Here is a 27,687-nt window from a genome sequence, read left to right as displayed (position 1 = left end):
GTAGTGTGTTACTGATGGTAGGCTCCCTGTTACTTTGGTCCCAGCTCTCTGCAGGTCATTCACTAGGTCCCCCCGTGTGGTTCTGGGATTTTTGCTCACCGTTCTTGTGATCATTTTGACCCCCTGGGGTGAGATCTTGCGTGGAGCCCCAGATCGAGGGAGATTATCAGTGGTCTTGTATGTCTTCCATTTCCTAATAATTGCTCCAACAGTTGATTTCTTCAAACCAAGCTGCTTACCTATTGCAGATTCAGTCTTCCCAGCCTGGTGCAGGTCTACAATTTTGTTTCTGGTGTCCTTTGACAGCTCTTTGGTCTTGGCCATAGTGGAGATTGGAGTGTGACTGTTTGAGGTTGTGGACAGGTGTCTTTTATACTGATAACAAGTTCAAACAGGTGCCATTAATACAGGTAACGAGTGGAGGACAGAGGAGCCTCTTAAAGAAGAAGTTACAGGTCTGTGAGAGCCAGAAATCTTGCTTGTTTGTAGGTGACCAAATACTTATTTTCCACCATAATTTGCAAATAAATTCATTAAAAATCCTACAATGTGATTTTCTGGATTTTTTTTCCTCAATTTGTCTGTCATAGTTGATGTGTACCTATGATGAAAACTACAGGCCTCTCTCATCTTTTTAAGTGGGAGAACTTGCACAATTGGTGGCTGACTAAATACTTTTTTTCCCCACTGTACGTTTATATTTGCCTTTGTTTATGCATGTGTGGGAAGCACTGAATTTGTATTCAGGCCAATATTCTAGTGTGCAATATGATGAGTTAGCTTTGTGTATATTTTTTTCCTTCCTGTCTCTCTCTCCCTCCCTCTGCCTTCCTCTCCCTCTCCCTCCCTCTGCCTTCCTCTCCCTCTCTCTGCCTTCCTCTCTCTCTCTCTCCCTCTGCCTTCCTCTCTCTCTCTCTCTCTCTCTCTGCCTTCCTGTCTCTCTCCCTCCCTCCCTCTGCCTTCCTCTCTCTCCCCCCCAATCCCTCTGCCTGCCTTCCTCTCTTTCTTCCTCTCTCTCTCCCTCCCTCTGCCTTCCTGTCTCTCTCTCTGCCTTCCTCTCTCTCTCCCTCCCGCTGCCTTCCTCTCTCCCTCCCTCCCGCTGCCTTCCTCTCTCCCTCCCTCCCTCTGCCATCCTCTCTCTCCCTCCCTCTGCCTTCCTGTCTCTCTCTCTCCCTCCCTCTGCCTTCCTCTCTCTCTCCCTCTGCCTTCCTCTCTCTCTCCCTCTGCCTTCCTCTCTCGCTCTCTCCCTCCCTCCCTCTGCCTCCTTGTCACACTCTCCTCTCCTCTACTGCACTTGTCCTGCGTGAACAATGAGGCAGCTGATTTGAGTCACACTCTCCCTTCTTCTCTCTCTCTCTCTCTCTCACACACACACACTCCCTCTGTTGCTTCCCTGGTTTCACAACCTCTCTCTCTTCCCTTTCCCCTAGGCTTGCTATTCACTCCGCTTTCTCTCCCTACACTTACATGTATTTATTTATTTCAAAACATTTATAATCTTTCCTTCTCTCTTAGTCTTCTGAGTAAGTCTCTCCTTCATCTCCCCCTCCTCCTCTTCCTTTGATTCTTCCATGTCATCTGTCTCTCTTCCTCACTCTGCATCTTTTGGTCTGTGAGCAGTGCACTACTCGCTCCTCTCTCTCTCTCTCTCTCTCTCTCTCCTACAGCAGTGATTCTTTAATCCCTTCTTACACGATCCCTTTCTCCTTCAGCTGATGAAAACCTAAAAGAGAAAGAACATGGAAACCCTCCCTATGACAAACCCTCCCAGTAAACAAATGCTGGATAATAACCTTCAGCATCTCTTCCAGTCCTGTATACTCATTCTTATCGCACCAATAAGGAAATCACAACACAATTCATCCTTCTGTTAGCCGACTACAGGATGATTTTCTATATAAATGTGAATAAAAACACCCCTTGTGTTGTAAATGATACAGATTTGGGGTAGTGATATAAACACATCTTTCTCACTCTCCTTGTCTTGTCCAAGCTGGAGCTGTGAGTCTGTCTCCTCTGGAGCGTGTGGGTCCTGGTGCAGTGGATGAAACGATACAGTCCACCTCCAGGATTTAGACTACCACGCTCGCAGGCAGCCCTACTGTACACTTGCCTTAGGCCTTGGTGTGGGCTTGTATTCTCCCATGAAAAAAAATCACTGAGAAAATGCTGCTGGCTGTGTGAGTACCAGGGTGCGCTCTATCCCAGTAGAGCCTTTGCGTCGATTCCCGGAATGTCTGATCTCAAAGCCATATCTAGATCGGAGCTGAGACTCCACATTCTCAGCTGAGTCCACATCATCTTATCCATTTCCCTCTCAAAGCTGGGCGGAACGGGCTGGAATATATTTAGGAGACTGGATATTTTTGACTGATCTAAAAAGATAAGAAGTGGGTTGCTATATCAGGGATTTAGCCTCAGGTAAGATCCCGTTGCCCCATTCTATACCTCAGTTCCTTCACCAAAAAGTACTTTAATCTTCTACGAAGACAGAAAAGTGTTCTTGAATTAACAGCATTGGGAGCATTAAACCCTGGCCATGTCAACCATTAGGCTTGATATTCAAAAAACAAACTGAGGCCAATCATAAGACATGATACTCAGTCCACTTCAAAGACTTGATATCTTCATGCCGGTTCCAGCCTTGCTTGTTTGAGGGTAGCGTTCTTGAAACTTTTGAAAGGTTATTTTAGGTCGTCCTGTTCTGATGTCAGTAGAGACAGCTCCGTCTCTGTGTTGATCAGAGTGGCTGAAATCTCTCTCCAGGCACACCTGTGGTTTGGTACTCCGCGGTAGCTTCAGTCTCTGACAGTCTGTGAAGAAAACAGACACAAGCATGTGTGGGTGCTGTACTAATAATACAGTACAATAATAATATACAATTATAATACATTTAATTTATATAGCACTTTTCATTACAGTCTTATCTCAAAGCTCTACATAGGCATTGATGTGAGAGCAGAAACAGCCGGGATGCAAGAATAATCTAAATCTTGTCACATAGGTTTGGTCCTTTATGCTTCAGGGATTTAGCAGACGTAAATGCCCTTTTCGCACCTTTTAATACGGTGAACAGCATTTAGCCAACGCACCTATGGGTAATGGGTCATGTCCGGCAGGAAACAATGAGCACATTGGAGAATTAACATTGAAATGTATTCAGAACGCAGACCCATGTCTCACATTGGACTGCAATGATGTGTGAGAAACACCTGTGATAACACCCTTCCTAAGTAGTGGGAAGTATGAGAGAGACTTGAACAACATTCACATATACGGGTGTGTGAAATCTGTGTGTGAATAAAACTGCATTTATGTAGGGTATATAGCTGTGAGGGTGTGTGTATGTGAGTATGTGTGCCGTGTGTGTGTGTGTGTCTATGTGCACGGCTCAAGAGTGTGTGTGATCCTCGCTCTAGCAGTTTAACTATTCTGCTCACACCACCACCTCATCTCTGCCTCTCAATTGATCATTTAGTGCGGGATGGAGGGGAGATGGAGGTGGAGTGAGAGAGGGAGAGAGAGAGAGAGTGACAGAGGGAGCGGCAAAGGGAGATGACAGGGAAGAGGGGGGGGTCATGAACTCATTGGAGAATAAGTTGGAGGCAGGAATTACTGTCAGCCTGAGCAACGGTTCACTTAATTGGAGACTGAAGTCAACCAGGGACAGGGAAGAGACACTGGTCAATCCTGAGGAGAACCTAACGCTGCTCAAACACAATCCTTAACACGTACGGCCTTGTGTGTATGTAAAGGTTTTATCAATGTGATTTTGTGGATGATTGCTTTGGTATTTGTTGAGTATATGTACTCTAAATGTGGATGGAGATGCTGTGTATGCTCACATATATGTGGGTCTTCTGCATTTTGTGTACAGTATATGTGATAATGTTGTGATCATCTGAATTAGTCAGTCCAGAGTCATATACTGTATGTATACACACTTTGAAAAAAAGGTGCTATCTAGAACCTAAAAGGATACATGGGCTGTCCCCACAGGAGAACCCTTTGAAGAACCCTTTTTGGTTCCATGTAGAACCCTTTTGGGTTCCATGTAGAACCCTTTTGGGTTCCATGTAGAACCCTTTCCACAGGGGGTTCTACATGGAACTCAAAAGGGTTCTACCTGGAACCAAAAAGGGTTCTCCTCTGGGGAAAGCCGAAGAACCTTTTTGGAACTCTTTTTTCTAAGAGTGTAGAGAGTTCAGCTAGGTTTTAGAACGGCTGCCATGTTAGCGCCTTTATTCTCTATATTTTTGTGATGTAACTATACGAAAGCACCTCTGACAATTCCCTATGAAAGGACCAATGACGTATATAAACCCTGGATTGCTGTTGCTATTTATTGGCCATTGAGACTTTAAAGCCACCGATCGGCCATATTGGTACTCCCCAGAAGGAGCAGTCCTCAATAGGAATGAATGGAATTCTACAGTATTTCAATTAAATGTTTCAAGGACAAAATTACATGTTACAAGTTGTAGTGGGGACAGTAACATTAGTAATCTCAAAAAATTATACTTCAAGGAAAATGTTTTTATATATATTTTTATTTTAGTATGCATTAAGGTGTCTGTAATTACATTTACGTCATTTAGCAGACGCTCTTATCCAGAGCGACTTACAGTTAGTGAATATATATATATTTTTTTATACTAATATAATAAATGTGGCAAAAAAACAAATGTAGACATTAATAAATGCATTTCTATAGCTTCCAAAATATGTTTTACAATGGTGGGGTTGTGCCAAAATGGAGGCAAGGTGGCTTAAACACAGCGCCGCCTATCAGTCATCTAGTGTATATATAAATCATTGGAAAGGACCCGCTGTAAACAAGCAAAACAGAGCAGTGAATTTAACAGATTATTCATTGATTAGCATTCGGGAGAATATGTATCCAAGTTTGTACTGTGTTGTGGTGTCAACAAATTGCATATCTGCTTTCACTGGACATCATCATAGGTTTAGAAAACTATCAGAAATAAACAGCACAACGCAGAAGTGTCAATTATCACTTAGCAGCAGCTATGGAGGAGAAAGGGGCTGTCTCGGAACGTTCAGACAGAAACTGCATTGGTCCAACTCTATATATGGCTTGAAGTCAGTCTGCATATTAATTGTGCGTATGATGTGTGGGTACTGTAAGCAGAACAGCCACCCAGACACAGTTAGTAGTCAGCAGTAAAATGTGAAGATGTGCCGGTTTTATTACTCAGTGTTTAATAGCTTATTCTATTCTTACAATTCCATTATAAACTGGGTGGTTCGAGCGCTGAATGCTGATTGGCTGACAGCCGTGGTATATGGGTATGACAAAACATGTATTTTTACTGTTCTAATTACGTTGGTAGCCAGTTTATAATAGCAATAAGGCACCTCGGGGGTTTGTGGTATATGGACAATATACAACGACTAAGGGTTGTATCCAGGCACTCCGCGTTGCGTTGTGCTCAAGAACAGCCCTTAGCCGTGGTATATTGGCTATATACCACACCCCCTTGGGCCTTATTGCTTAATTGAAGCATCCTCTCCATCGTGCCTATATTATTCCCAAGGGGTATTACAGAAGAGTAAAATCCTTTATGTGTCGAGTACATGAATTGAGAATACAATACAGTGTGCGTCCATTTATTAGTCACTCTGATTTAATATTAATCAGTGACTGGAGACAGAGGAGGCGCAGTAACCTGAAATGATTGGACACACAGACAATACTCTCACACACAGACATGCTGCGATGTGACTGGACTTTTAACACTGTGTTACACATAACATCTATTCACTGGCAGTGGCGTAAGAGAGAGAGAGAGAGAGAGAGAGAGAGAGAGAGAGAGAGAGAGAGAGAGAGAGAGAGAGAGAGAGAGGGAGAGGGAGAGGGAGAGGGAGAGGGAGAGGAGAGGGAGAGGGAGAGGGAGAGAGAGAGAGAGAAGTGGAGTGGGGGATAAAAAAAAAAAGATAAATACAGAGCAAAGCGATAAATTAAATTAGATTAACTGACATTAAAAGATGGCCTCAGACTTTTCTTCTTTCCTAATAAAGACAACATTTACACTCCTTGTGATTCCCTGTCTCGCCCCTTTACTTTGTGTCTCTGAGGCTGGGCAGGATGTACAGCTGAGTGGAGCATCAGTCCTAATAAGAAAGATTTTAGCACAGTTAATTAAGAGACCCATATGCAGTATACGTGATGCTCATTTTACCCTCTCTCATTCTCTCTGTCTCTCTCCGCCTCTCTCTAAACTCATTCAGAATCATTATCGCTGACTCCGTTTCTCCTCATCTGTGGATTTCTCTCCATAAAATTCTCCTTCCATCCCCTGTCTGCTCTGTCTACACTCTGCCCTTTTTGTTTCATGCCCCCTTTTGTGCCGGTACCATTTTGAGCCCTTCAGACAGTTCCTTCCTCTATTCCCCTCTCAGATCAGTCGCCTCTCTATAAATGCTCAACTGGATGAGCTTTGACGTGCCTAATTCAGGCATAGGAGAGAAGAGAGGGGGGGGGGAGAGAGCGGTTGCGGGTGGAGATGTGAAGAACGAAAGAGGCGGGATAAATATTAATAGATGAGATAGCGGCAGGAGAGCAGTCTTTATCGGAAACACACATTTCGGTGCGAACTGAGCCAAGTGGGATAGCCAGTGTGACTCAGGTAAAGAGAGGAGGGAGAATAGAGGGAGGAGAAAGAGAGAACAAAACAGAGGGAGTGAAAATAGAGGGACAGAGAATGATGAGGGTGTGGGTTTTGAGGGTCAAGAAGGAAAGACAGGCCATGTTTTACAGGATATGACGGAGGAAATGAGAATGGAGAGATGGATAGAGGAGGAGAGAAACAGAGGGGGTGATAGAGGGAGAGCTGGTTAAACGTTCATCCTTGTGATGGAGCTCTAATTAACAGCCTCAGGTTCATTATCAGATGATGGAATCATTTCACTGGTCATAAAAGAGCTGTGTGTGCATCCCTGGGGGACGAAGACAGGTCAATAAACATGTCCCACACGCTAATATACTGTACACACAGAGCAGTGGAAGCTGGTGAGGGGAGGACGGCTCCTAATAATGGCTGGAACGGAGCAAATGGAATGGCATCAAACACCTGGAAACCATGTGTTTGATGTATTTGATACCATTCCACCGATTCCGCTCCAGCCATTACCACGAGCCCATCCTCCCCAATTAAGGTGCCACTAACCTCCTGTGACACAAAGGTAAGCCAACCAGTAAGATGTGGTTGAAGAGACCATCCCCCTATTAAAGGGTGTGATTGCTTTGCTCCAACATGTGATCAATAAGCAAGGACATGTTAGTCTAATCTAATGAGCATGTTTCCTCTATTTTACAGGACTGAGCTGTTTCTAAAGGCTATCTCAGTCTATGATTAGCTATTCACTAGTTGATTAAAAGCACTGCTTGTTTTGACGTTTTCAAGACAGGTTTCAAACACAATGCTGTCAAACCCTCTTGGGAAAAAAACACAATATACTTTAAAAAGGTCCAATGCAGACATTTTTATCTCAATATCAAATCATTTCTGGGTATCAATTAAGTACCTTACTGTGATTGTTTTAAATTAAAATGGTAAAAAAAAGAAACAAAAATAGCTTCTTTGCAAAATACATTTCTCAAGCAAGAATTTTGCTAGGACTGTCTGGGAGTGGTCTGAGTGGGGAGGGGAAAAGTGAAAACTAGCTGTTATTGGCAGAGAGATTTGGAACTCTCTTTATTGGTCTTTTAACTCATTTACCGCCTGGTGATGTCACCAGCTCGGCCAAAAATCCATGCCACCAAAACAGGCTGAAACAGCTCTTACACTAAAAGGGAATTATCATCATTATTCCAACCTCATAGTGTGTAAATATATCTAAAACACAGGAAAATCATTTTTGACTGCACTGGTCCTTTAACATATAAGCAGGTAGCAGGTAGCTTAGTGGTTAAGAGCGTTGTGCCAGTAACCGAAAGGTCGCTGGTTATAATCCCCGAGCCGACTAGGTGAAAAATCTGTCGACGTGTCCTTGAGCAAGGCACTTAACCCTAATTGCTCCTGTAAGTCGCTCTGGATAAGAGCGTCTGCTAAATGACATAATGACTATATATATATATAAGCTGTTTTTTCACCCACTAATAACAGGCATCATCACTCAAATGGTGTCACTTGCCAATGTGCTGAATGATTGCACTCAGCAAAGTAATTAAATAGTATTAATTAAGAATCCCTAATGCACTTTCCTCCTCAGATGATGGGTTCAGCTCCTGTCATCTCCTCCTGTCACAGGATATAAGTCAGAAGATCCACCATTCCCTTTGCATTGAGTTGCTCTTATACCTGTGTAGTAACACTGTAATAATACTATAGTAGCAACAATGAATTATCAACATGCTCTTACATAAACATATATGTAGCTAAAAATAACATTACCAGTCATACATGTAAACATATAAGAATACACGACTGAAAAGTGCACAAACCCTATATGATGTGTAGCGGTAGACAAATTGGAGAGTTGCAGGCAAAGATTGTTGGCTGAGTTGGATAAATGCTGTCCGCTGAGCTCTACTAATCACTGCAGCCTGTCGCACAGCACAGACACGCCCCTTCTTCCCCGAGAGGAGAGATTCTGCTGCCGATCTCAGGGTTGCCACACACTGGCACCCCCTTCAACACACACACACGCACACACAAACACACAGTGTAATTGATGCGATGACTGGAAATAAACAGGCAATTTAAGTGCTGGACACCTCACTGCTCTCTCTCTACCTCCTCACTGCTCTCTCTCGCCCTCCTCACTGCTCTCTCTCTACCTCCTCACTGCTCTCTCTCTACCTCCTCACTGCTCTCTCTCTACCTCCTCACTGCTCTCTCTCGCCCTCCTCGCTGCTCTCTCTCTACCTCCTCGCTGCTCTCTCTCTACCTCCTCACTGCTCTCTCTCTACCTCCTCACTGCTCTCTCTACCTCCTCACTGCTCTCTCTCTACCTCCTCACTGCTCTCTCTCGCCCTCCTCACTGCTCTCTCTCTACCTCCTCACTGCTCTCTCTCTACCTCCTCACTGCTCTCTCTCTACCTCCTCACTGCTCTCTCTCGCCCTCCTCACTGCTCTCTCTCTACCTCCTCGCTGCTCTCTCTCTACCTCCTCGCTGCTCTCTCTCTACCTCCTCACTGCTCTCTCTCTACCTCCTCACTGCTCTCTCTACCGCCTCACTGCTCTCTCTCTACCTCCTCACTGCTCTCTCTCTACCTCCTCACTGCTCTCTCTCTACCTCCTCACTGCTCTCTCTCGCCCTCCTCACTGCTCTCTCTCTACCTCCTCACTGCTCTCTCTCTACCTCCTCACTGCTCTCTCTCGCCCTCCTCACTGCTCTCTCTCTACCTCCTCACTGCTCTCTCTCGCCCTCCTCACTGCTCTCTCTCTACCTCCTCACTCCTCACTGCTCTCTCTCTACCTCCTCACTGCTCTCTCTCGCCCTCCTCACTGCTCTCTCTCTACCTCCTCACTGCTCTCTCTCGCCCTCCTCACTGCTCTCTCTCTACCTCCTCACTGCTCTCTCTCCCTCCTCACTGCTCTCTCTCCTCCCCACTGCTCTCTCTCTACCTCCTCACTGCTCTCTCTCGCCCTCCTCACTGCTCTCTCTCTACCTCCTCACTGCTCTCTCTCGCCCTCCTCACTGCTCTCTCTCGCCCTCCTCACTGCTCTCTCTCTACCTCCTCACTGCTCTCTCTCGCCCTCCTCACTGCTCTCTCTCTACCTCCTCACTGCTCTCTCTCTACCTCCTCACTGCTCTCTCTCGCCCTCCTCACTGCTCTCTCTCTACCTCCTCACTCTCTACCTCCTCACTCCTCACTGCTCTCTCTCTACCTCATCACTGCTCTCTCTCGCCCTCCTCACTGCTCTCTCTCTACCTCCTCACTGCTCTCTCTCGCCCTCCTCTCTCTCTCCCCTCCTCTCTCTCTCGCCCTCCTCTCTCTCTCCCCTCCTCTCTCTCTCGCCCTCCTCTCTGTCTCCCTATCTCTCCCTCCTCTCTGCTCCCCCTCTCTATACATCTCTGCTTCCTCTCTACTTCCCTCCTCTAATGCTGAAGTCACACAGTCACACACAGGTGGAGCGAGGGAGGGGACAGGGTCAATGCACAGAGAAAAGTTTGGGAGGGGGAGATGGAGGGAGGGAGGGAGTGAGGGAGAGAGAGGGAGAGAAGCTGAGAGGCCGGCACTAGGGAGGGAGGGAGGGAGGAGGAGGGAGGGAGGGAGGGGAGGGAGGAGGGAGGGAGGGAGGGAGGGAGGGAGGGAGGAGGGAGGGAGGGAGGGAGGGAGGGAGGGAGGGAAAGAGAGGGAGAGAAGCTGAGGGACAGTCACTGGGGAAGGGAGGGAAGGAGAGAGGGAAAGAGAGGGAGAGAAGCTGAGGGGCAGTCACTGGGGAAGGGAGGGAAGGAGAGAGGGAAAGAGAGGGAGAGAAGCTGAGGGGCAGTCACTGGGGGAAGGGAGGGAGGGAGGGAGGGAGGGAGGGAGGAGGGAGGGAGGGAGGGAGGGAGGGAGGGAGGGAGGGAGGGAGGGAGGGAGGGAGGGAGGGAGGAGGGAAAGAGAGGGAGAGAAGCTGAGGGGCAGTCACTGTGGAAGGGAGGGAAGGAGAGGGAAAGAGAGGGAGAGAAGCTGAGGGGCAGTCACTGGGGAAGGGAGGGAAGGAGAGAGGGAAAGAGAGGGAGAGAAGCTGAGGGGCAGTCACTGGGGAAGGGAGGGAAGGAGAGAGGGAAAGAGAGGGAGAGAAGCTGAGGGGCAGTCACTGGGGAAGGGAGGGAAGGAGAGAGGGAGAGAAGCTGAGGGGCAGTCACTGGGGGGAGAGGGAGAGAAACTGAGGGGCAGTCACTGGGGAAGGGAGGGGGGAGAGGGAAAGAAGTTGAGCAGTCACTGGGGAAGGGAGGGGGGAGAGGGAAAGAGAGGGAGAGAAACTGAGGGGCAGTCACTGGGGAAGGGAGGGGGGAGAGGCAAAGGGACAGAGGGCGTGCAGAGAACACAGGCTAATCTCATCTGTGACTCATATTTGGATGACACCTTTAAATTACAACTTTCAACCCCTCAGGAGGGCAGCAGGGTGTCATCCACTAAACCATAGTTGCCACCTGTGTTCCCAGGTTATCTGATCAATACAGACACTGTTTTTGGTCAATTCCACATTTTGGAGGGTGTGAAAAATGAAATATCGGCTTTGATTGATGGTGCAGCAAGGTAGAGTGGGAGGAGAGCTGAGTGAGCAGCACTGTCTGTGACTTCCATTTACCCCCCCTCCCTCCCCCCCTCCATCAGGTTGAATGATGGGTCACTCTGTCCTAACCACTCAGCCCAATAAACTGTACTCCCTTCCAACCTCTGAGAGCCTGCAGCTAACTTTGACAACAAACACACAAACACCCAGTCTGAAGAACTAACCAGCCACATCAACCCCACCAACCCCAGAATGCTGTGTGGATGGAGGATACTCTGCAAGTGTGTATGTCTCTCATCCCAGTTCGCCCTATTAGCATCAGTTCTGTTCAGTCACACTGCATGAATATTAAAAGGTTGCAGCCCCAGTTGTGTATGCTTCTGAGTTAATAATAAATGGGCTCTAATGATTTAATGAGTTTGCATGTTGACACATCCCATAGGCTTTGGGCCACCATACTGTACATACACACACTAATGGAGAAAAATAATGAGGGATAGCAAGAGGCAGCAGAGAGAGACAAATGGAGTGAGACGGCAGTAAAGAGAGAAGAGGGGGACATTGGGCAGAGTCCCCGTTTAATTCTCGAGGTCCTGATTCTTTCTCTCTCTCTCTGACTTAAAACATCCCTAATGCTTCTGAAACCTCAGTCTCCTTAAAACATCCCTAATGCTTCTGAAACCTCAGTCTCCACACGCCCACTTGATTGACTTTTTGTCACTCTCCATCTGTCTCTTGTTTCGCTCCCTTTGCTCTCCTATTTCTCTTTCAATTCCTTTTCTCTCTGTGGTCGACTCCAACAAGCCCCCACTCCACTCCACCCCAACACACACACACACTTTCTCTCTCTCTCTTTGTGTCAGCTTTCGTCTTGTGGGTCCTTTCCCACACTGACCACAAGGCAATATTCCATTAGCTAGGCCTATATTGCAGATTTTACAATTGAAAGTGAGCGCAGCTCTTCCTTTAGCTCTTGAAAAGCTGCTAGTCATAAACCCACTCCCTTAATAACACCGCCACAAAGGCAATAACTTCACTTCAACGTTGAGACAACTTCGTATGTTTCTCGAAGATTCCCTTATTTTATTTTTTTCAGACAGCATGTACGCTGGAACAAATTCACACTCATATGGCTGCCTATGAGTCCTCCACTGAAGCCTGTAAGCTGTCTGACACTTTGGAAAATTGTATATCAAGAATTCTGGTGGCACTCTGTATTATTTCTGTAAAATTGAGAAAAGACGCTCGCTATAGTGACACCACCTCCTCCCACCTCAGCAAGATGAGCTGCACAGTGACAGGCCTGTACAATACGCTCTCATAGGTATTCTGGTGATCCACTTTGGTTTTTACCAATGCATCTCTCAGTGTGACAATAGTATTCACCTGAACCTGACTACACACTGGAACCTTTGTATTAGAGTATTAACAGAAATGCAGCATCCAAACTACTACCCAATGGGCACAGATGTCAATCCCACGTCTATTCCACGTTGGTTCAACGTAATTTAATTGAAACGACGTGGAAACAACGTTGATTCAACCAGTGTGTGCCCAGTGGGTATTGGACCCGTTCCGAAATGGACCTGGGGCTTTCCAACCCTGACCCGTTATGCATAAATACATTTTTAAAATAGAGAGACCCATTCCGAACGGACCCGAGGACAACTAGACCCCTTCCGTATAGACCTGGTCGGATCCAGACACGGTCCGATCCGATCCAAGTGAGTGAAGCAGCAGAAAATTAATTTTTAAAGCTACTTTATTAACCAGAGCTGATAAAGCGCGAGAGGAGGGAGAGAAGTGCAGTTCTAGCAGGCGGGAAGGGGCCATACTGTGAGCGAGTGACCCTGGGAGGAGGGAGCAAGAGACTCGCGCTATAGTAGACTAATAGCTGCCATAGCTATCTATTTATCATCAAATATTATTACGTTGTAACTCTTGACTGCATCAAACGGGGAGAAGCTAGTTAAGATAGCTAACATTAGCTAGCTAGGCTAACTGAGGCTGCAGTGCATGCGCTTTCTCATCCTACAGTTACAAATAACAACAACTCCATTCAGAATATTAAGTAGCAGACTACCTGTTGGCTCTTGGTCGTTCCAGCCTATCCTTCTCCTTTAACTTTTAAATCCAGCATATTGATTCCATTTTCCATTGATTAGATATCTCCTAACTTTTGCCACACACGGAGCTAGGCTCTATGACTGTAGCCTATTGCCGCTTTGATGACTCATGATTGGCCAACAACAAGCTACACGCGCCACTCGTGAAAAGCAAGAGCAGCAGAATATATGATGAAATCATATCGGATCCGACACAAACCCGTGACATTATTTAGAATTATGGATCCAGATCCGCTCGGGTCCCAGATCGGGTCTCAGGTACATGTGGTTCCGTGAAGACCTCTAGTATGGAAACACACTAGACTGATAAATAAATAATTAGTGGTGGGACGTTTCATTCCCAAGCCTGGTCCAAATTTCACTCCGGCTATACGTGACAGAGAGCAAAAAAAAACATCCAGGAGACATAACAGTGCCACAGAACTCAATTTGAACCCTTCTGCGACATTTTCTGCACAACTGATCATCATAGTTAATTTCACAAACGAGACGAGAGAGCCTGAAGCATAGAGATGACGAGAGAGCCTGAAGCACAGAGATTATTTCTAAATGGCAGGAAAGAATTTGGGATGGGATGGAGGGGAGGGAGGGAGAGAGGAATGAACCTGTCGAAGCTGCAGGAGGGACAGGTCTGTGTGCACATGGGCCTGTTTCTACTTGCCACACACACATACGCCTCCCGGCGCTGCTTTCCGGAAGGCCATCCACCTGCACCTGATCCAGTCTCATCTTCACAACAAACCGTATTTGAATGGGACTTATTTCATTCAGGCCTTTCTTTGTTGTTGTGAATACGATCTACTAATGTAATCCAATTAGGTGCGGTCCCCTGCCTTATCTCATTACGTTAAGCTCCCTGTGACGGCTCGTCTGCCGCTTAACACACATCATCCACTAAAACATGATTGATCGAGGGGTTGAATTGAAGGAATGATTGATTGGTCGGTTGGTAGAGAAAATATCCCCATATGGCAAGTAAAACACAATTGTGGGTATAATTTATTTAGGGTTCAGATGAAGGGCGTAATTTGAGGTAATCCACACACAGATGTCTCAGGGGGAAAACAGCTGGACGGGATGTGGGCTCAGTTACCTCGGAATAGCTCTCTAGTCTACACTCAGTCTACTGTCATATCCTCAAACTGCGGCTCAGAATGGGTCTCTCTGGAAAATGGTTGAGAAATAACCAGCTATAGAGGGTAACTGATGGAATCCAAGAAACCATTATTCTACACTGCTCAACTTATTTATGAGTACAGGAAAATTCACTTTGTGATTGGATGAATGCATGCTTCTTTCCCAGATACTTTATAACCAGGCACAGGGGAATACATAACTATTATCTACCACTTAGAAAAAAGAAGAAAATAAAGACATCGTAAATATAAGAGTTTTATGAACACAACCTTTGAGTGTTGATCTGTCAGCGTTGTAAACATCAGCATTTGATCTATGTTTTTAACCCAAAAACCTGTAGTTCCCCAGAGGAGTAGAGGTAACGGAAGCCTCAGGGGACAAAATCCTTGAAAAGCAACTCACAACATCTGAAAGCCAAGCCAAATTAGCGCAAACATGCCAGCTCGCCTGTCATTAATTAGTGTTGATGATAAAAATTGCGGTCACAATGATATCCATCTGATAGTGCAGCTGGAAGGCATGCAAACTGTCTCACATTTACACACAGCCCTGTTAAATCCTCTCTCTCTCTCTCTCTCTCAACAAGTCCTCCTCCCTCTTTCTCTTCATCACTGTATCTCCTCTCTCATCCCTCCATGTTCATCTTCAGCTTGATCCTGTCCTCTACTTTTTATTTTTATTTCTGCCTCCCTCTAATCTGCTGCTGCATTGTGTGGTGGCTTTAATATGAAGTGTCGGACAAGCACTGCCTCTCTGTACTGTAATAATCCCAGATTACACATAGCTATTGAGTGTATGTGTTTATGTGTGTGTGCGTTTTACAAGTGGGAACTCACGTGGGTGTGTTTCTGGGCACAACTGTAACAATTTTTTTGTATTAATGTGTGTGAGTGAGTGAGAGAGAGGAGAGGAGAGGAGAGGAGAGGAGAGGAGAGGAGAGGAGAGGAGAGGAGAGGAGAGGAGAGGAGAGAGAGGAGAGGAGAGGAGAGAGAGGAGGGAGAGGAGAGGAGAGAGAGGAGAGGAGAGGAGAGGAGAGGAGAGGAGAGGAGAGGAGAGGAGAGGAGAGGAGGAGAGGAGAGGAAGAGAGAGAGCAGAGGAAAGAGAGAGAGAGAGAGAGAGAGAGAGAGGAAGAGAGAGAGAGAGAGAGGAGAGAGAGAGAGAGAGAGAGAGCATACATATCCATTTATGTGTGGGCACATGCATGGGCCTAATCTTGTACTATAATCTTGTCTGCTGCCACTCTACATTTGTGTAGCCATAATCTCATGTGTTTGCAATGGCTGGCATCTGTACTTTCATAATCTGGTGGAGAGGTCTGTAACCCAGCCCTCCAGAAAGCCCAGAGAGATCAGATCCATGTTTTTAATACTGTGGTTAAAAATAGCCCCTCCAGCCCCCTCACTAACATCAAACCAACCCAAATGTCAGGTCCCATTTGTGGAAGAGGGCTGAACATATCTCTGGGAATCTGAATCAACAGTCTGTCAGAATTGTGATATTAAAATCTTGCCATGAAGAGTTGATGAAATATAATTATCAGAACCAGACAGTCTGTGGAGATCATTCCTTATCAATACTTTTCCAGAGTTGTCTGCGGGTTTGTTCAATGAAACTTGCAACTGTATTCATGTGTGCTTTATGGCAGCGAGCTCAGTTTGATTTGAAGTACTTTACTCCAGGTGTTGATGACTTCAGATAAATTATGGGGCTTGAGGAAATTCTGCCTGAAATGATTCCAGCTGGTCCTAATAACTGAACGTTCAGTTCCTCTTTTCCTGTTATGTCGTTAAATCATTCTGTAGGCTAGCTGTTTGTTACAAATCTTTTACAAATCTGAAAAAAACATGTTATTGAGCTTTGCTTCTTGGTTTTTGTGTGAGCAACAGGTTAGTAAAGGTCTATTATGTTGCTGTGTTATATCAATAATTATAAACTGGGTGGTTCGAGCCTTGAATAATGATTAGCTAACAGCCATGGTATATCAGACCGTATACCATGGGTATAACAAAACATGTATTTTTACTTTATAATAGCAATAAGGCACCTCGGGGGTTTGTGATATATGGCCAATATACCACGGCTAAGGGCTGTGTCCTAGCACTCCGCGTTGTGTCGTGCTTAAGAATAGCCCTTAGCCGTGGTACAGTGGCTTGCAAAAGTATTCACCCCCCTTGGCATTTTTCCTATTTTGTTGCCTTACAACCTGGAATTAAAATTGACTTTTTGGGGGTTTGTTTCATTTGATTTACACAACATGCCTACCACTTTGAAGATGCAAAATAACAAACAAACAAACAAAAAAGAAGACAAAAAAACAGAAAACTTGAGAGTGCATAACTATTCACCCTGTATTTAGCGCAATCCATAATTCCTTCAAATTCTGACCAGTTTCCCAGTCCCTGCCGATGAAAAACATCCCCACAGCATGATGCTGCCACCACCATGCTTCACTGTGGGGATGGTGTTCTCGGGGTGATGAGAGGTGTTGGGTTTCCGAAAGACATAGCGTTTTCCTTGATGGCCAAAAAGCTCAATTTTAGTCTAATCTGACCAGAGTACCTTCTTCCATATGTTTGGGGAGTCTCCCACATGGCTTTTGGCGAACACCAAACGCGTTTGCTTATTTTCTTTTTAAGCAATGGCTTTTTTCTGGCCACTCATCCGTAAAGCCCAGCTCTGTGGAGTGTACGGCTTAAAGTGGTCCTATGGACAGATACTCCAATCTCCGCTGTGGAGCTTTGCAGCTCCTTCAGGGTTATCTTTGGTGTCTTTGTTGCCTCTCTGATTAATGCCCTCCTTGCCTGGCCGTGAGTTTTGGTGGGCGGCCCTCTCTTGGCAGGTTTGTTGTGGTGCCATATTCTTTCCATTTTTTAAATAATGGATTTAAATGGTGCTCTGTGGGATGTTCAAAGTTTCTGATATTTTTTTATAACCCAACCCTGATCTGTACTTCTCCACAACTTTGTCCCTGACCTGTTTGGAGAGCCCCTTGATTAGTGGTGTTGCAGACTCTGGGCCTTTCAGAATAGGTGTATATATACTGAGATCATGTGACACTTAGATTGCACACAGGTGGACTTTATTTAATTAATTATGTGACTTCTGAAGGTAATTGGTTGCACCAGATCTTATTTAGGGGCTTCATAGCAAAGGGGGTGAATACATATGCACGCACCACTTTTCCGTTATTTATTTTTTAGAATTCTTTGAAACAAGTAATTTTTTTCATTTCACTTCACCAATTTGGACTATTTTGTGTATGTCCATTACATGAAATCCAAATAAAATCCATTTAAATTACAGGTTGTAATGCAACAAAATAGGAAAAACGCCAAGGGGGATGAATACTTTTGCAAGGCACTAGCCATATACCACACCTCCTCGGGCCTTATTGCTTAAATGTCTTCCTCTTACTTTTTGTGGTCACTCGGGAGCATCTAAAATAGTATGCCATTATACAGTATTTCTTCTTATCTAGTCTCAAAACACTTGAGGGTTTCAGAGTAAAATGCAGAATTTCCACTTCAGGCCAACATGCACCGCTGATATGCATTTAGGCTAATTATGGAAATATATTCTCACCTCCGCAGCAGTAGTGATGGTTTGGTCATTGTAATGCACAGAAAACAAAACCCCACTCATTTTCATTAGCAACACTATATATCTTCCGAAAGTCTTCTTAAAACCAGCGCAGCGATCTGAAGAACTGTAAGTGTGACACACCAATTAAAAATAAACAACCAACAGCAGGTTCTGTTTTTAATCCTACCCTTAATCAACAGTAATTGTGCATTCTTCAAAAGTCTCATGTGACTTTCCTGGACCAATTAACTATATCTAAGGAATAACCTAAAAGGAGCTTTACTGTTCGACTTAAAGGACCTGAGATACTACATGCTGTACAGAATGGTCTGTACCATTCTAAAGTGATCTGAGCATGTGTTCCTTGTGTAAGTTGTTGAATTAATGGGGTCAATGCTCTAAAGGGCTAGACCAGGAGAGCAGGGATTCAAATCGACTGTACTCTCTAATGTCGGGGCTTTATAGGAAGGAGACACTCGGCTCAGCCAGTGTGGTCTTAATATACTGAGTGCACTTTATCAATAATTAGAGTACTGAATCCAGTTACTATAATACAGTTGCTCAATAGGGTGCAGTGTATTTATTGTGAACTCTGACTGCATACATGACCGCATGTACGTAATACATATATGTATGCTCCATTAAGTGTGTACAGTTTGAGTGTGTGAGAAAAAGGAGAGTGAGTGAGCGATAGAGAGCTGTGTATGAATTAGTTATGTTCTATGTGTATGTCTCTGGGAGTTGGCAAATGTCTGTACTTGTGCTGGCATGTCCACTGTGCCCTACTGGCTGCCAGCTGTCACTGAGTGAGAGAAGAGGATTGAGGATGGAGGAGAAGAGAAGAGAGGGATAGAGGGAGGGGTGTCAATGTGAAGACACAAACCCTAAATCTCTCGTTCTCTCTTTCCTCTCATTTTTCACCTTCCTGATGACATCAGCAACATGGCTACTCAGAGGCAGATAGTAGAGAGAGAGAGAGAGAGAGAGAGAGAGAGAGAGAGAGAGGGAGGGAGAGGGAGAGGGAGACAGACAGACAGACAGACAGACAGACAGACAGACAGACAGACAGAGAACATTCACAACAGAGAAAAATAGGGAAGAGATTATGAGAGGAAGAGAGAGAAAGGGGGGAGAATAGTTTGACAGAAAGTTGCAACTGCCTATTACTGCTAATGCTAATGTAAGTACGTGGTAAGGAATTATTATCCATGGACACTGCGACTTCAGATATGTCTCAAGGTTTAATTAGAGCAAGCTACACAACTTCAGGGGACAAATAAAATAGAAGGAGAAATCACGTGAACAGAGAGCTGGCACCTGTTATGGCACCAAACCCTAAACTGAAGAGATATCCCAGAAACCCCTGATCTTTATACCCAGAGCAACAGCATCCGGTATCACAATGAAGTTCATCCAATAGCGGTCCCACACTAACAATACTGAACATTGAGTAGTAATGTAATTAGCATATCATAGTACTGGTAAATGCAGATGCTGATTAAAGTGTCAGTTATGTTCATGTATGCAGAGGGACTCAGTGACATTTAAATATAATATGCTATCATTCATTATGCACACATTTGCATCACTGTGTTTGCATGGGGAACTTCGTGTTCAACCTCTCTCCGTTAAAGTGCCCATATTCAGATGACTTCACTGATTAATAAGGATAAACTGTCCAAGAATAAATGTGGTTCCACTCTCTGTATAAATAGAAAATTCCAGGATTCTCTAATAGCCCCAAATGACACCAGGAAAAGTCAGCCATAATAACAGAGCTAAAATGGGAGGAATTTATATTCCGAGTCGGAGAGTTAAGAAAGGTACATTTGCATGAAAAATCAAGACCCATTCCCAAAGCGATTCATTCATTCCTGCGTGCCTCCAGCCCCATTCTAGTATACTCCATTTAGCGAAGGAAGGAAGGAAAGAGTGTGATTGATCGCTCATAATGGTGCCTGCTGTTCTGCCACTCAATGGATGAGGTGCTATACTTAAGCCATTGTCAATACCTGGGGAATTTACCATCCTCCAACAGCCATAAATGATGCAAGTGACCATCTATGGAGGAACAGACAGAAGTAAAGGGAGAGAGAGGAGAGAGGGAAGGACATAGAGCAAATGAGAATGAGAGAAATGGAGAAGGTAGGCTGATGGGGGTCCAGTAGAGAGAAGGGGCTCATGGGGGAATTCAGCCCCAAAAAGACTAGAAAAATCATTACACTGCAACTAATACATCTACAGGCATTTAGAGCTGCTCTGTTGTGATGGAAAACCTTAAGAACAACCTAAGCTCTCACCACACACCACGTAAAAATGTCAAGGAAAAGCAATCTCACAAAGAATGAGTTCCTCGATGGCCTGTATGTATCCCTGTTTTCCAAAGCTAAACCTGTTGGGGCCAGTGTCAGTCAATCTCCCAGATGTGTTGCTGTAGGAAATAACACATGTTTTTGAGTAAAGGGGTGGGACTAGGGTTGCAAAAGTCCGATAACTTTCCCAAAATTCCCAGGTTTTCCAGAATTCCCGGTGGCGGAATCTTGGATTTTCTGCTTATTCCATCCCTAATCCAGGAAGTATTCAACCGGGATTTCTGGAAAACTGGGGAATTTTGGGAAAGTTACTGGAATTTTGCCACCCTAGGTGGGACTGACACTGAGCAGAGGATATATGGTGTGAGGCTGAAATACATTATATATACAAAAGTATGTGGACACCCCTTCAAATTAGTGGATTTGGCTATTTCAGCCACACTCGTTGCTAACATGTGTATAAAACCAAGCACACCACCATGCAATCTCCATAGACAAACATTGGCCGTAGAATGGCCTTACTGAAGAGCTGCCTCTGGAAGCAACGTCAGCACAATAACTGTTTGTCGGGAGCTTCATGAAATGGGTTTCCATGGCTGAGCAGCCGCACACAAACCTAAAATCACCATGCGCAATGCCAAGCGTCGACTGGAGTGGTGTAAAGCTCGCAGCCATTGGACTCTGGAGCAGTGGAAACGCGTTCTATGGAGTGATGAATCACGCTTCACTATCTGGCAGTCCAACAGACTAATGCATAGTGCCAACTGTAAAATTTGGTAGAGGAGGAATAATGGTCTGGGGCTGTTTTTCATGGTTCGGGCTAGGCCCCTTAGTTCCAGTGAAGATACATCTTAATGCTACAGCATACAATGACATTCTAGACGATTCTGTGTTCCAACTTTGTGGCAACAGTTTGGGGAAGGCCCTTTCCTCTTTCAGCATGACAATGCCCCTGTGCACAAAGCAAGGTCCATACAGAAATGGTTTGTCGAGAACAGTGTGGAAGAACTTGACTGGCCTGCACAGAGCCCTGACCTCAACCCCATCGAACACCTTTGGGATGAATTGGAACGCCGACTGCGAGCCAGGCCTAATTGCCCAACATCAGTGCCCGACCTCATTAATGCTCTTGTGGCTGAATGGAAGCAAGTCCCTGCAGCAATGTTCCAACATCTAGTGGAAAGCCTTCCCAGAAGAGTGGAGGATGTTATAGCAGCAAGGGGGGGCCTAATCCATTTTAATGCCCATGATTTTGGAATGAGATGTTCAATGAGCAGGTGTCCACATACTTTTGGTAATGTAGTGTATATATGGGCTGTAATCTTTAAACCACAAGTGAGTCTGCAGAATCCAAGGGATAGCCCTAAGGCTTATATTCCAATGGTATTTATCATCATTACACATTGATATTTCAGTTAGTTGGTTTAGTCAAGCAATTGAAATATTTATATTTGGGCTGTTGCTGGCCTGAACACTTGTAAGTGGGATATTCTAAAGGTGCTATGTGCCAGGTCGTCGAGCCTTTCAACCTTTACTGGTACCCCCATAGGGCCTGTCATAGAGGGGAGAGTGCCTAAAAGGATACAACAGTATCACAGAAAATGTGTGCCACAACCAACTTCATCGTCACCAAGGGTTACAGCACCCTGGTTGACTGTCTTCTCTGCTAATGTGCCGCATTAATAAATAAAAAAACGCGCAAACATAAACACACAAGCAGAATTTGTCACACACAGGTAAGTAACCGCTCTCCACTATCCCAACTTGTTCGTGCGGCCATTACCCCCTGTATAGGCAAAATTAAATGTAATTTAAACGTTCTATAGGCTATTTAGGTGTGCGTGAATTTGAAATCGAAAATGCTTCCATCAATTGATCCTCTGGTATAATTATTTAGTTAGTCAATGGAACAAGCATACGTTTTGAAAAAATCGCTTGATTTGTTTTGGTAAAATGCGAAACCAAGTGGCTCACCACATTTACTGCATTTGTGCATTTAGTAGCCTAGCCTACTTTATCAAGACCGTAGCTTTGACTTGTCAAGACTGTGTGCAAGCAAGCCTCACCCAAACTGATGCACAATTAAATAAGTGCAATAGCTAGGCTACTAACAATCCTCCCCTGGCAAAACGATCAACATTCACCTTACCGCCTTTACAGTCGTCTTTTTCTCCAAGGCTTTCTTTCTTGCGCCTCTCAGAGCGTTGTTCAGGCAATTTGCAGGTTCGTCCCGATGCCCTCCAGAAGCAGACGAAACTACAAAATCGCCCTTGCTTGTAGTTCCAAATTAAGTCGCCAGCGTCAAGTGTGGATCAGTCACTCACCATCATTATAATAATGTGCTGCCAAGTCTCTCTAGCTCTCTCTCTCTTAGCAACCTACATCCCTCTGCGCTTTTCAAATATCCTCCCGCTGCGACATAGCCTACAGTAAATGTGCAATCATAACCGAAATAAATTAAATAGGCTATGCCAAGACAGGTGGACCGCTCTGATCAACTTGTGCGTTAGGTTATAAGAATTTGTGATTAATCATTATCCATCTTCACTCCCTATTTCATTTTCCTCTAAATTCTCAGGACCCGCAATTTTTCGAAGGCATAGCCTAAATTGTACTGAAACGTGATGTATTTACCCTCTTCATCTCTATGCACTGACCATTGGCGCTGACGCTAGCTGGTAAGGGTTTCGGGGATATAAAGCGTGAGAATAGGATGGAAGGGGTGCTGAAGGAAAGCAAGTGAGACTGACTGCTGTTGCGAGGATTGGGTGGTCAAAGGAGAGAGGGGACTTTTTATGTGCCTGAAAAGAGATGTGACCTCTCGCTCTCTCTCGATGTCTCTCTCTCTCTCGATGTCTCTCTCTCTCTCTCTCTCTCTCTCTCTCTCTCTCTCTCTCTCTCTCTCTCTCTCTCTCTCTCGCTCTCTCTCGATGTCTCTCTCTCTCTCTCTCTCTCTCTCTCTCTAACATGAAAATACATGTCAAATGTGGTTAATCATTCCCATATCTAGTCTTTTTTTCTCTCACATAGACCTACACTCTAAAAAGAAAAGGTTCCTGGAGTATCCTTTAGGGGATCTTCAAATTGAAACTGTGGGGGAACCCCTTTAAGTTCTTGGAAGAACCCTTTTAATGGATCCTCAAAGAACCTTTTGAATAAACTTTTGGGGTTAATTTTTTAACAACCCTCCCCTCCCCTATTATTATTATTAATAATAATAATACACATAACAATAATAACAATAACAACAACAACACAATATTTTAGTTCTCAGTGTTTATTATGATTTTAGTGGCAAAGCAGAATAAAAAATCAAAATATGAGGTAAACTCCCAGCAGAGCCCCAAGTCCAATGGGTATATCCTCCTGCATGTTGATGTTCTCCGTATCCATAGCCAGAATGATTTTGCAGTGCATGATGATTGAACAGGTTTCCTGTTATATTCATCAGAGGTGTAGGGAGGGTGAAGTCTGTGAATCCAAAAAATAGTAATTATACAGATGATTAACAAAACATGCACACAACAGAATTCATATCTTGTTTTTTGTGGTAAATGTGAATGAAAGAAAACTGTTTTGATAATGGTTTTCATACACATACCTTGTCCATAATGTAGAGGCCTATGGAATATTCATTGAAGAGTTAATAATAATAATAAATAATAATATGCCATTTAGAGTTAAGGAAGGAGGATAGTAAATGTGATCTGCATAACATACCAATACCAATTGACATACCTTTGTATGCCTCCTTGTCTCTATACCTGCAGACACAAAAGTGAGCAGTTCAGTCATCTGCCCCCAATACAGCTAGCCTTCAACATATTATTATAGCCTACATATTCTTACCTCTTTGTTGATTGATAACTGTGGAATTGTGTCCATTTTCTGTTTTAGAAAGATTTGCACAAATATGAAAAGATAGATGGTATCATCATAAAACAATATCAATTTAGATCATACAAGGGACAAACCTTACCTTAAATTGAGGAGATCTTTACATTTTTCAGTTAAGTGCCTGTACCTGCTGTCCTTTCAAATCCAAATGTTTCAGTTGGGCAGTTAGGTTCCTGCAAGAACCCCCACCAACTAAGGAGGTCCCTCGATGAACCCCACCTCCTATGGGGTTATTGGAAGAACCTTTTTGGGGCCATTTTCAGTGCCAAGAACCCTAAGGTTATTCAAATAACTTTGAGGATCTTAGAAGAACCCTTGTTGAACCCCTAATTTTTAGAGTGTAGATTATTTATTTAAGTGTGTGTACTTGAGTAAAGTTTGCGTCTGCTGTTTTCAGAAGGAAATTACAAAAAATACACTAATTGAAAACATGCACACCATAATATCTTGTTCATTCTAACCACAATGCCCTATTTTCCTTTCAAAATAATAAAATACTAACTTCACATTGTAGGCATAGCTTTCAACCATCTAGTCATGTCAGATCAGTAATTAGCCTACAACAAGAAAGAGAGGAAGAGCTTAAGAAGGGAAGAGTGCAGTTTGAGAGTATTGGAACAGGACAGGGCCATTTTGGATGATGAATGTGGATGATAGATTCACTAACATGGCGGTCAGTCAAAGCTGGAACAGGGTGTTTTCTAGGTTAACGGAGAGGTTGGACATCTGTTGCAGTCCACTGATTGGGGTGGACCTCAGAACACCTAAGACTGTTTGGCTCACAGGGTGGGTTTAGCCTCACAACACAACATGATATCATTGGAAAACGTCATCCTGTGATGTTTTTGTAAAAAGATAAGTTTCACAACATATGATGGTTATGTCAATACATTGCATTCAATGGGGAAAGATCTGTGTTAACCAACTGAAACTTCACATCAATATATTGCAGTCAATGGGAAAAGATGAGTGTCACATGGTTGATGCTTATGTCAGTACATAGACAAAAAGTCAAAAAGTCTCTCTCTCTCTCTCTCTCTCTCTCTCTCTCTCTCTCTCTCTCTCTCTCTCTCTCTCTCTCTCTCTCTCTCTCTCTCTCTCTCTCTCTCTCTCTCCCATTTCGCACTTTCTCCCTCCTCTCTCCCTCCTCGCTCCCACCTCCATCTCTCGCCTAGATAGGCCCACTCACAGACAGACAGAGAGACAGGCAGGCAAACTTTAAACTCAACCCTAAACCTAACCCTAACCCCAACCCTAGCTTCATGTCCACATCCCTGCTCAAACCTTACTCTAACCTCAACCCTAAACCTGACCCTAACCCTAACCCTAGCTTCATATCCACATCCCGGCTCAACCCTAACCATAACCCTAACCCTAGGTTCGTCTCCACATCTTGGATCAACACTAACCCTAACCCTAACCCTCCACATCTTGGCTCAGCTCAACCTTAACCCTAACCCTTAGTGTTGAGGTTGGAGTTAGGGTTGAGCCGGAAGTGGACATGAAGCTAGGGTTAGGGTTTAGGGTTGAGCCAGGATGTGGACATTAAGCTGGGTTAGGGTCAGGGTCAGGGTCAGGGTTAGGCTAGGGTTAGGGTTAGGGTTAGGTTTATGTCCTGCCTGCCTGCCTGCGTCCCTGTCTGTCTGCCTTTTGTGTGTCCTGTCTGTCTGCCTGCCTGCTTGCCTCCCTGCTTGCCTCCCTGCTTGCAACTCAATACTAGGAAGGTGATCCTAATGTTTGGTATACTCAGTGTAATCTTCAACCCTGTGACACTCATATTTTCTCATTGACTGCAACGTATTGACATAAACATGATTGACATAAATGCTTATCTTTTTGCATAAATATCACAGGATGACGTTTTTAGGCAGATAATAGACTGCACAGCAACGTGTGTGTTGTGAACCCCACAGGTAGCAGCATGCTCAGAACAATGTTTTTGATTTTATATATATTTTTACAGTTAAGTCAATGTTTTATTACCTGATACATCGCCAATGGTAGATGGGCTGGTTTTCTATTTTATCACACAGTGTGATTGGATGAGGTGCAGAGGCAATCTTTCCCTCCAGCCCAGACAGTGTGACTGCCTTCAACTTGAGAGAGGGCAATTTTGATGCAATTTGTCTGGAGATAAGATAGCATTCCTAAAATGTCCTTAGGGCATATTGCATAGCATACTGTTGCTGCTGTAGTCTATGACTCATTTCCTATAATATAGCGTCATCAGATATTCCATGAATAATTACAACACAGCATTGTTATGCAACATTAAAATGCAATAATAACATTTAGAGATTAAACACATATGACAAGATCAACGCACATACATTCTCAATACTACACTCATACAGTTTTAGGGATTTAATATGCATAGAATTAGAGTTAGTCGGATGGAATGCTCTGGTGGGTACATAAAATTCAAATAAAGTATGAGGAACTTGGTTTTAACCATTTATGACAAATTAGAGTCACAATGGGAAACTGTATCAGTGAATGTCATTTAAGTGTTCCTCCATTATAAAGCTTTGAAAATGTGTTTGAGTTGTTGGCTGTTGTAACCTAGAGTGATACACCTAATTTACAATGCTTCTCTGGATGCCCATCTATATTACAAGTCAAATGTAACCAGGGTTGGGTAGGTTACTCTCTAAATGTAATCCATTACAGTTACTAGTTACCTGTCCAAAATTGTAATCAGTAACGTAACTTTTGAACTGACCCAAACTCAGTGACATAATCGGATTACTTTCAGTTACTTTTGGATAACTTTCGACTTAAGATGCATTAGAAGAAGACAAAAAAGATCCATCAAACGCATTTGGTGTGTCATCATAGTGGTCTCATAGTGAATATAATATAATTGAGAAAACAGAAAGGTGTCATAATGTATTCTTTCACAAACATCCTTTCTGAATATAAAAGTAATCCAAGAAGTAATCATTGAGTGTCTGGAATCTGATTACAATATTTTAGGTGGTAACGTAACTGATTACAAGCTACAATTACATGTAATCCGTTTCTCCCCAACCCTGAATGTAACCAATGTAAAATGTACCCATAGCATATGAATGATTAACTGCATATGTGCTGCAAGCACCTACTGTTAGTATGTAGATAGAGTATGTCATAGGCTTGCCTAGTACAGTGCATTGGGAAAGTATTCAGACCCCTTGACTTTTTCCACATTTTGTTATGTTACAGCCTTATTCTAAAATGGATGAAATAACTTTTTTTTTCTCATCAATCTACACACAATACCCCATAATGACAAAGCGAAAACCGGTTTTTAGAAAATGTTGCACATTCATAAAAAATAAAAAACAGAAATACCTTTGCTATGAGACCCTTTGCTATGAGATTCAAAATTGAGCTCAGGTGCATCCTGTTTCCATTGATCATCCTTGAGATGTTTCTACAACTTGATTGGAGTCCACC

At 44.0% G+C, this 27,687-nt stretch overlaps 1 protein-coding gene across 3 annotated transcripts in view; it reads right to left on the bottom strand.

The window, feature by feature from the left end:
- Positions 1-23,109, bottom strand: part of flrt1a (fibronectin leucine rich transmembrane protein 1a) — a 33,180-nt gene extending 10,071 nt beyond the window's left edge. Inside the window, exons 1-2 of one of the 3 annotated variants that reach the window (XM_041851205.1) lie at positions 22,497-23,109; positions 1,975-2,813 (exon numbers count right to left, since the gene is read on the bottom strand). The gene's annotated coding sequence lies outside the window, so the exon portion shown is untranslated. Of the gene's footprint in view, positions 1-1,974; positions 2,814-8,467; positions 8,765-22,496 lie in introns of those variants that run through there. The other 2 variants (XM_041851203.1, XM_041851206.1) reach the window with 2 other exon arrangements.
- Between the last annotated feature and the right edge of the window lie 4,578 nt (positions 23,110-27,687).

This window comes from Coregonus clupeaformis, chromosome 27 (genome assembly GCF_020615455.1).
Source record: "Coregonus clupeaformis isolate EN_2021a chromosome 27, ASM2061545v1, whole genome shotgun sequence".
NCBI lineage: Eukaryota > Metazoa > Chordata > Actinopteri > Salmoniformes > Salmonidae > Coregonus > Coregonus clupeaformis.
This window is presented reverse-complemented; position numbering and strand designations above follow the sequence as displayed.